Here is a 10,997-nt window from a genome sequence, read left to right as displayed (position 1 = left end):
AGTCCCTCTGGCTGTCCGACCGAGAGGCGCCGCGGAGCCCCGGGCCTGGGGCGCTTGCTCACCGGCGGGGCGACCCCCGGCGGCCGGGCGGGCGGGCGGCGGAGGCCCCGAGGCAGGGGCGCGGCGGCGCGGCTCAGGCGGCGGCGGCTCAGGCGGCTCAGTCGGCGGTCTCAGGCGGTCATGCGGGCTTCAGGCGGCTCAGGCGGCGGCTCAGGCGGCTCAGGCGGCGGCTCAGGCGCTCAGCGGCTCAGGGCTCAGCGGCTAGGCGGCTCAGGCGGCCGGGCTCCGGCGGCTACGCGCGGGCTCCGGCGGCGCGCGGCTCAGGCGGCCAGGAGCGGGCGGAGGCTCCGGCGGATCCGCGGCGGCTCAGGCGGCTCAGCGCGGCTCAGGCGGCCCGGGCGCTCAGGGCTGCCGCGGCGGCTCAGGCGGCTCAGGCGCTGGGCTGGCTCAGGCGGCTCCGGCGGCGGCGGCGGCGGCTCAGGCGGCTCAGGCGGCTCAGGCGGGCGGCGGCGGCTCCGGCGGCTCAGGCGGCGCGGCGGAGGCGAGGCGCGGCGCGCTCAGGCGGCTCAGGCGGCTCCGGCGGCGGCTCAGGCGGCTCGCGGCGGCGGCTCACTCGCGGCGGCGGCTCAGGCGGCTCAGCGGCGGGCTTCGGTCACCCCCCCCGGCGCGGCTCAGGCGGCTCAGGCGCTCAGGCGGCGGCGGCTCAGCGCGGCGGCGGAGCTCCGGCGGCGGGAAAGCGGCGGCGAGGCGGCTCGAGGGCAGGCGGGCGCGGCGGAGCGCGGCTCAGGCGGCGGGGCGGCTCAGGCGGCTCCGGCGCGGCGCTCAGCGGCGCGGCGGGCGTCCCGGCGGCACCGCACTCGGGGCCGCCGCCGGGTGACGCGGCGACCGCTGCGGGCAGGCTTAGGCGCCACGTGGGCCCCGGCCTCAGTCAGTCCCACCGGATCCGCTCTCCGGAACGCCCCATCTTCTCCCGCCGATCCGCGATCACCGAGGCGGCCTCGTGCCCCCTCGCCCGCTCCTGTCCCTCCCCTGCCTCCGTCCTCGCCTCGGGGCCGCCGCCGCCGCCGCCCGCCTCCCACGATGGCTCTGAAGAGAATCCAAGTTGAATTGAATGACCTGCGTGGGAGCCCCCAGCACAGTGTTCAGCAGGTCCCGCTGGAGGTGATACGGTCCATTGGCAAGCTACAATAATGGGGCCAAACGACCGTCCTGATCAGGGTGGAGTATTATTCTTGACAACTCATTTCCCAACACGTTACCCCTTCAAACTACCTAAGGGTGCATTTACAACAAGGAATTTACCATCCAAATACCAACCATCATGGCAACATTTTTCCTGATATTCTACAGTCACAGTGGTCTCCAGCACTATTTCAAAAGTACTCGCGTCATCTGTTCTCTGCTGTGTGGCATATGGATTAGATGATCCTTTAGTGCCTGAGACTGCTCAGAGGATCTACAAAACAGAGAGAAAAATAAAGCAGAATAGCTCAGGAATGGACTCAGAAGTATGTGATGTAATTAAAGAAATTATTGGATAACCTCTACAAATAAAAATAGGGAAACTCTGAAAGTCCTTTTGATTTCCATCTGACTGCTTTCTATGTGCCCACACCTCATCTTCCCCCGTGCACATGTTTACCTGATAACAGCAGTGCTGCGTGTTGCACATACTTGGAACAACAAACTATAACTCCTGCACTTTTGTACCAACATTGCCTCCAAGCAGAGAAATGTGTGTGTGACAAGCCAGTTCTCCAGACATAACCTCGGTGCGAGATTAAAAGCTTTCCTTATTGACTTCAATTTGGATAACAGCAAGGTGAGTGGTGGTGGGTATGGTGTGTGCTTGAAAGGGGAAGAAAAGCTCCACTGACCTGTAGGAGGTGGTTTTTTTAAGTGGAATCCTATTAAACTCAAAACAGTTTTGAAAAGCAAGGAGAAGAACACAAAGCTGTTTCTGTATTCATTTCATTCTAAGGACCTACATCTTAGGTGAAAGTTATGACCAACCAGATTAAACTCTACCCACATCCTGTGTTTTAAGGTCTAAGTTTAACTGGTCAACATTTAAATGGATTGGAGCTATGAGTATGTGAAGTGTGATGGGCTTTGATCCAACTCTTTTACATCTCCCCACCCTTTATCCTTCAGCCCCTTTCTCGCTTCCATATTCTTTGGTTTGTATGTGGTTTCTCAGTTAATGCATAGCTAATAGCTCTTATTTTTCTTATGTTTTTAACAGCTTAGCTCTATCTGTATGTAAGAGTGAAAATTCATTTGATGGAAATACTTGTTTATAGTTAAAGACCCATTTGCTCCTCTGGAGCTTGTACATTCAAGAATGATTAATCTGTGTAATAAACTGATTATTACAGTCATTACATATATATATAAAAAGTAAATGAAACATGTTGAAGAGACAAATCCAGATCTATTTGAAGCAGAGAGTAAATCTATTTTCAAATTTTAAAAGTCATTACAAAGTTCCCTCTGGTACTAGTTTTTATTAGAAAATATCAGTATAAAGTCATCATCTCATTAACAACTCCTGAAATATTTCTATTTTCTTGCCTTTGGGAAATGTAATAAATACATCCCTAAGGGCTTGTAGGCTGATCCAAAGTTTTAGATGTTTCATAGTCTCTGATCCTAACTGGATATTATTAATTTTATCTCTAATATAAAGAGTTTGGACATGATTTAATTATTTCTGGGATTTTTCCAACCTCAAACATTCTCTAAGTCACATTTTCATAGCTCTAAAAAGAGTGTGCATGAAGAAAATGCCCAAATATTAATCTCCAGACATATTTTCTCTAAACTTTCATATCTCATGTCCAACTTGATATGTTTCCTGGAATTCTCATCAGCATTTCAATTCAACATGCCCCAAATCAAACACCTATATTCCTTACCACCCTCTCCCCTCCCCTTATTCTGTCTATTCTTCTCCTTGGTCAAGGCAAAAGAACTTGCATTTATCCTTGACTTCTCTCTTCTCTTGCATCTGAACTGAATCCCTCAGAAAATCCTGTTGCCCCTACCAACAAAATAGAATTGAAATCTGCTGCTCACTACTTCCATCACTACCATCTCGGTGTCATTTCATCATCTTTAGCATCTTTAGCTGGTTTACTGGACATGGTCTCCAAATTAATCACTCCACCTTTGCCTTTTCCTCCAATAGCAGCAAGAGTGATTCTGTTTAAATGTGAATCAGATCATGTCACTCTGCTAAAACCTTCCACTTAATGGCTGCCTAGATCACCATAATACGAGCCCTTAAAATGCCTGATGAGGACCTGCATGGTCTGGCCTCTTTCCATCTCTGACCTCATCTCCCATCTCACTATTCCCTCTCTTACTCTTTTGCAGTCTTACTGCCACCTTGCTGAACTGTGCAACTAGACACTTCCTGACCACATTATTTAGTAATAAACCCTATGTCCCCACTCAAGCACTCTCCATCCTCCTTTTTGCTTTTTTCCCTTCACTGTCACCAATTAACTTGCTATATATTGTAATAATAATAATAATTAATAATAATAATAATAATAATAATAATAATAATGAAAAATGTGTATGTACTTGTTATGTTCTTCTAGCAGAATGAAAACCCATGGAAGGGACCATTTTGATCTGCTTTGTTAATTATTCTAGCTCCAGTACCTAGAAGAGCCCCTGGCACATAATAATGTCCTGTTTACCATACCAATAACTAACTTTGGGGAAAAAACTATTTATGAAATTACTCTTTCAATACTGTTTTATGAAAAGCTTAATATCTACTCTGAAAATATCACAATATTCCTTTAATGTTCCCTTTATAAACCTGAGTAATGTTTAGCCTATCTGCTTAGGTTTCATAAAGCTGAAGATTTTAATTAAGTGGATTTGAAGCTTGCTGTTATTGTTGGATGTTTTCTTGTTTTCCAGAAGGAATCTGGTGAGGGATTTTTCTTTATTATAGTCCATATTTTTAAAAATACAATAAAAATTTACCAGAGACATTGGCTTGATACTGTTAAGTGTAAATCTTGTGAGAGATTTATATTTGAACTTGGAAAATTCAGACAAGTTTATAAAATGATGAAGTTAATTTAATTTTGTACTTGTTTCTTCATGCATTTAATTGGAATTTTTTAAAGTTAGGCATTATTACTAAAATTACTAGTTCAACTTTTCAAAGCTAACTCTGACTTCATACCTCATTTCCTTTATAATATCAATGGCCATTTGGATATAATCTTAACTCTACATTACCTAATAACATTTATTTCTCAATTAGCAAGTGATCAGGAACAAAATTGGATCAAGATGTCTTTCAACATATAAAGATACTTCCACCAATAATACATTACTTTCATATTTAATGAACAAATAGATAAGATAAATACAATATTTTCAAAATACATGACAACAAAATATACTCAGAAGAGAAACACTGTAACCACCATTACAATCATATATTCTTAATTTTGTCCCAATTATTATATGCATCTTAGGTGACTTCCTAGGATACAGCAGTATCACCCAAGGAGAATACTTGAATAGAAGAAAAGTGCGTTTAGCACGCGGTCTGGAGGAATGCCAGCAATGAAAGTGCACACGAAGTAAGAGGCAGAGACACCGATCTGCAGGCACTGATGGGAGCAATAGAAGAGGTAAGACAGTGACGTTAGGAAGTCAAGATGAAGGAGCGTTCAAAAACTAGGCTATGGGGAGTGACTTCAGAGAGCTGGCAGAGTGGGAAGTCCCAACTCGTCCCCTAATAGCAACGCTGATTTAGAAACAGCACACGGGTGAAAATAGCTTTATGAAACCTCCACATCCGAGTCAGTAAGTTGTAGCATGGTGATGAGCACAGAGCTAGTGACAGCCAGGTGAAACAGGCAAGGACATAACTTCACTTCACCCCCAGGAGTCCCTCCCCCAAGCAGGCACAGTTCGGCACCAAGAGGGCGCAGCTTGACTCATGGTTTCTCCCTCAGGAGAAAGAGAGTGGAGCCTGCACCCAACACCCTCGGCCTTTCAGCACACTGGCCGCAGGGAAAGTGGTGGCAGCTGTGCACAAATGGAAGAAGGCGCACAGCCCAGGACGGAGAGAGAGAAGGGGGATGTGCACATCCATGAAAAAGCCTGAGACTCTAGCTGGCTGCCTGGTGAGGCCCTTTCCCTGTGAAAGCCAGTCTGTAAATGCTGGGGGAGGCGTCTGTTTCTACAAGTACGCAGACACAAATGGAAAACTGCAAGAAACATGGAGAATAAAGAAATATGACCCAACCAGAAAACAAATCTCTAGCGACCAAGACTAAAGAAATGGAGATTTATGAATTTCCAAAAAAAAGAGTTCAAACTAATCATCTTCAAGAAGCTACATCTTAAAGATGCTTTTATGAGTTACAAAATAACACATATACACAACTAAACAAAATCAGGGAAATGATACATTAAAAATGTGAATATCAAGAAAGAGAAAGAAGGCATTAAAAAAGAAAAAAGAAGGAAAAAAAAAGAGAGTGAGAGAAAGAATGGAAGTAAATACATTTTGGAGCTGGAGAATACAACTAAAAATTCAATAGAGAGCTTCAGAATCAGATTTGATCAAGCAAAGAAGGAATTGGTGAACTTCAACACAAGTCATTTGAAATTATTTAGAGAAGCAAAAAGAAAAAAAAAAAAGAATGAAAGAGTAAAGGAAGCTGAAGATGAGACACCTCAAATGAACAACACACAGAGTATGGGAGTCCCATAAGGGGAAAAGTGAGAAAGTTGCAGAAAGCTTAAAAAAGCAGTGCCCCTAAACTTCCCAGATCTTTGGAAGGCGGTAGATCCCAGACTCATGAAGTCCAAAGTAGCCCATAAATGAAACAGAAGGTGTCTATGCTGAGACATGATAACCAAATTGTCAAAAGTCAAAATCACTCAGAGAAAAATCACCCACCATGTAGGAGGAAGTCCTCTTAAGGTGATCAATCCATTTCTTAGCAGAAAGCTTGCAGGCCAGAGAGATTGAAATAGTATATCCAAAGTACTGGGGAAAAAAATTATGAAACAAGAATGCTATACCTGGCAAAGCTGTACACCAAAAATAAAAGAGAAGAAAATACTTTTTTAGATGAACAAAGTGGAGGGAGTTCATTACCACTAGAACTGCTTTAAAGAAATACTAAAGGGAGTGCTTAAAGTTGATAAACAGCAAAAAGAAAGCATAGTATGAAATCAGAAAATTCACTGATAAAGGTAAATATACAGACAAGTACAACGATTGTAACATTGGTGTGTAGACTCCTTTTAATTTTAGTATAAAAGTTAAAAGATAAAGGGTATATAGATTGTTATAATTATAAGATCCTTATGTAAGCCTCATGGTAATCACAAAGAAAATATACATAAAAAAGCATATAAACTGAACTCCTTAATCAAATTAATAAAGTGGCTGAATGGAAAATAATATAACAAATAACAAAAGAGAGCAGGAGTGCCATTACTTACATCAGGCAAAATAGAATGTATGTCAGAATCTATCAGAAGAGACAGAGAAGGACATTGTAAAATGAAAGAAGATTCAGTCCTGGACAATTGACATTAGAATACCTAGAAACACAAGGCAAACATCAATAGAGCTGAAGGGAGAAATTAACACCAATATAATAATAGTAAAAGACATCAATAACTCGCTCTCAATAATGAACAGAACATCCATAAAGAAAATTAATAATGAAACAGTGCACTCAAATAATGCTATGTATATCAAATGGACCTATCAGACATATATAGTGCATCCCACCCCAAAACAATAGAATACACATTCTTCTCAAAAACAAACACAATTTTCTCCAGGAAAGATCACATGTTAGGTCACAAACATTTTAAAAGATTGAAATCTTGCTATTGTAAATATATTTTCTGACCACAGAGAAATGAAACTAGAAATCTACAACAGAAGGAAAACTGGGAAATTCACAAATATGTGGACATTAAGCATCATGCTCCTTACCAAACAATGGAGCCAAGAAAAGTTCAAAAGGGAAATCAGAAAATGTCAGCATAAATGAAAATGAAAATGCAACATACCAAAACTTATGGGATCCATCAGAGGTATTACTCAGAGGGAACATTATATTGATAAACACCTACATCAGAGATGAAGAAAGACCTCAAATAAACCACCTAAGTTTACACCTTATTGAATTAGAAGAATAACCTAAGCCAAAAATTAAGAAAGGAAATAATAAAACTTAAAGCAAAAATAAACAAAGCATAGAAAGATATTTCAAAAAATCAAAATAAGTGTTGGTTTTCTGAAAAATAAAAATTGACAGATGTAAGTTAGACTAAGAAAAAATAGAGAAGACTCAAATAAATAAAAACAGACTACAACTGATATCACAGAAATAAAAAGGGATCAAAAGAGAATAGTATAAACAACTATATGCCAACAACTTACATAGCCTTAAAGTAATGGATTAATTCCTAGAAATATACAACCTACGAAGACTGAATACTGAAGAAATATAAAATTTAAACAGACTAATTACCAGTACAGAGATTTAATCAGTAATCAAAAGCCTCCAAAAACAGAAAGTCCCAGGACCACATGTCTTCACTGGTTAATTCTAGCAAGCATTTAAAAAAAAGAATTACTGCCACTCCTTCTCAAACTCCTGCAGTGAATTGAAGGAGAAAGAATAGTTCCAAACTATTTTACCAGGTCAGGGTTACCCACATACCAAAGCCAGGCAAATGTGTTACAAGAGAAGAATGTCAATATCCCTGATGAACATACATGCAAAATTTATCAACAAAATACTAGTCCATCGAGGTCAACAGGCTTATACACCATAATCAAATGGGGTTTATCCCCCTTGAATGTAGGCATGGTTCAACAAATACAGTCAGTAATGTGATACACCACATTAACAGAATAAGAGAGAAAAACCCCATGATTTTCTCAACAGATGCAGAAAAAAGCATTTGCCAAAATTCAACTCTCCTTTATGATAAGAACGCTTAACAAACTAGGGATACAAGGCATGTGCCTCAGTGTGGTAAAGGAAATAGAAGACAAGCCCGAAGCTAACGTCAGACTCAAAGAAGAAAAATTAAAGACTGTCTCATGATCAAAAGCAAGTTACAGATGCTCCCTCTCACCACTTCTGTGCAACAAGGTGCTGGAAATTCTAGCCAAAGCAATAGAAAAAAAAGAAAAAAAGAAATAGAATTCCAAATTCAAAAAGGAGTCAATATATACCTGTTTGCAGACAAAATGATCTTGTATGTAGAAAACCATAAGGCCCCATAAAAAAGTGTTAGAACTAATAAACAAATTCAATAAAATTGTAAGATTTGAAATCAATATGCAAAAATTGATTGCTATACACACAGTGAACTATCTGAGAAGGAAATTAAAGAAACAATCCTGTTCACACTAACATCAAAGACAATAAAATACTTGGGATTAGACCCAAGGAGATGAAAGATTTGTACCATGAAAACTGCAACATGTTGAAGAAAGAAACAAAAGAAGGCAGAAGTAAATAGAAATATATATTCATATATTGGAAGACTTAGTGTGTTAAAATGTTCATAATACCCAAAGCAATCTGCAGATTCAGTGCTATTCCCATCAAATTCATATTTTTTACATGAAGACAGTCAAAAATGCTTACAGAAGTAGAAAAACTCCTTAACAGCTGAAGAAATATTAAGAAAGAACAAAGTTGGAGACATCGTATTTCCTGATTTCTAAATATATTACAAAACTACAGTAATCAAAACTATATTACTGGTTTAAAGATAGCCATATGAATCAATGGAACAAACAGACTGACAATAAACCTACATCTATGTAATCAACTGATCTTCAACAAGGGAGAAAGAACACACAAGGCGGGGAGCATAGTCCCTTCAACAAAGGGTGATGGGAAAACTGAATATCCACATTCAGAGAATGAAACTGGGCCCTTATCTTACACTGTAAGTAAAAATCATCTTAAAATAGATTAAAGACTTAAACGCAAGACCTGAAACTATAAACCTCCTGGAACAAAACATAGAGGAGAAACTTTCTGACACTGGCCTTGGCAAATGTTCCCGACATATGACACCAAAAGCACAGGAAACAAACCCCCAAATACACAAGTGAAACTGTATCAAACTAAAAGCTTCTGCACAAAGAATAAAATGAAAAGACAACCTAAGAGAATGGGAGGATCTACTTGCCAAACTTACATTCGATAAGGTGTTTATATCCAAAATATATAAGAAACTCCTACAACTCAATAGCAAAAAACAAATAACCCAGTTAAAAATGAGCAAAATCTTGGATAGACATTTTTCCAAAGAGGACATACACATGGCCAGCAGGTGTAAGAAAATGTGCTCAGCATCACTAACCATCAGGGAAATGCAGATGAAGACAATGAGACAGCCCTTCATACTCGTTAGGGTGGCTGTTATCAAAAGAACAGAAGAAAAGTGTTGGAGAGGCTGTGGAGAAACTGGAAACCTTGTACACTGTTGATGAGAATGTAGAATGGCCTGGCTGTTATGGAAAATACTATGATCCTCAAAATATAAAAAACAGAATTACTATATGACCCAGCAATCCCACTTCTCAGTATATAGCCTAAATAATTGGAGCCAGGAGCCCCAAAAGGATATTTTCATTCCCATGTTCATTGCATAATTATTTGCAGTGTCCAAGATATGAAAGCAACCTAAACGCCCATTCACAGATGAATGGATACAGAAAATGTGGTACATACTTTCATCGGAATATTGCTCAGCCTTTGAAAAGAAGGAAACCCTGCCATGTACAGCAACCAGGATGAATCTGGAGGACATTACACTGAGTAAAATGAGCCAGTTATGGAATGACAAGTAATGTATGATTCCACACATATGGCATACCTAATGTAGTCAAATTCGGAGAAGCAGAGTGTAAAATGGTGGTGTCCAAAGGCTGGAGGGAGATGGAAATGGGTGGTTTTTTTTTTAAGACTATAAAATTTCAATTATGCAAGGGGAAGAAGTTCTAGGGATCTGTTGTAAAACATAGTGCTTGTATTTAATAATATTATAGTGTATACTTGAAATTTTGTTCAGACAGGACAGCTCATGTTTTAAGTGTTCACAATTAAAAAAAAAAAAAAAGTAGAGCGCAATCCACACTTTAATTGCTGCTCTGCTGGCAGGTCCATTAACAAAAACAAACAAACAAAAAGACTTCACTGGATGCTGCAGTATGACGACTGTTAGTGATGTTGTCCATCGTTGGGATGGTGGAAAGGAAGTCCAGATCTGAGGCAGTGGAGTTAGAAAATTCGTGAAGTTTGACTCTGAACAGTGAAAGTCGAGGCAGTAAGTTGAGAAGGTCCAAGGGAAAAGCAGCACGAGCAGGACGTGCCGATGGATCCCTGGGTCTGACACACGCGGTTTGCCATTCAGAGCCGTGCCGAGTTAAACAAAAGACTCAACTTCCTTGCTTCATTTTCCTAATTGATAACGGGGGTGACGCTGCTGCCTGATGCACTGGAGGGTCAGTGCAGCTGTCCATGTAAGTCTGGTAGAGCCCTGCCTGGCATGGCAAACACAAATGCTATCATACAGTATTAGCTAACATTGTCTCACAATCATTAAAAAATGTCTTTTCTATGCTTATCAAGTGTTATTTTCTTTATGTATTTTCCAGGAAATTTTCATCAACTGCTAATTGGTTTTACTTATTTTCTGGAAACTCATTCTATGTAAGAAAGAAGTCTTTACTCCCCCAGTATTTCTCACAAAGATGCAATTACTCTCTTGGATTCGGCTTCCCTTATTGTCTATTCAAGTGCCCACATTGTCTTTCTAGGTTGTGAACTGGGAGGTTGTTTATACCAAAGTAGATTAACAGGTGGAGGAGTGAGTCTGTGGCCAGAGAAGTGAGCATGCTAGAAAGTACATTTTATTACCTGATACTTTTTTTTTTTTTTTTTTTTTTGGATACT

General features: G+C 40.9%; 1 pseudogene; it reads left to right on the top strand.

Annotated features, from left to right (window-relative positions):
• Positions 1-771: 771 nt before the first annotated feature.
• The window catches only part of LOC102516666, a 36,950-nt pseudogene continuing 26,724 nt past the window's right edge, over positions 772-10,997 (top strand).

The sequence above is a fragment of the Camelus ferus genome, chromosome 1 (genome assembly GCF_009834535.1).
Source record: "Camelus ferus isolate YT-003-E chromosome 1, BCGSAC_Cfer_1.0, whole genome shotgun sequence".
NCBI lineage: Eukaryota > Metazoa > Chordata > Mammalia > Artiodactyla > Camelidae > Camelus > Camelus ferus.
This window is presented reverse-complemented; position numbering and strand designations above follow the sequence as displayed.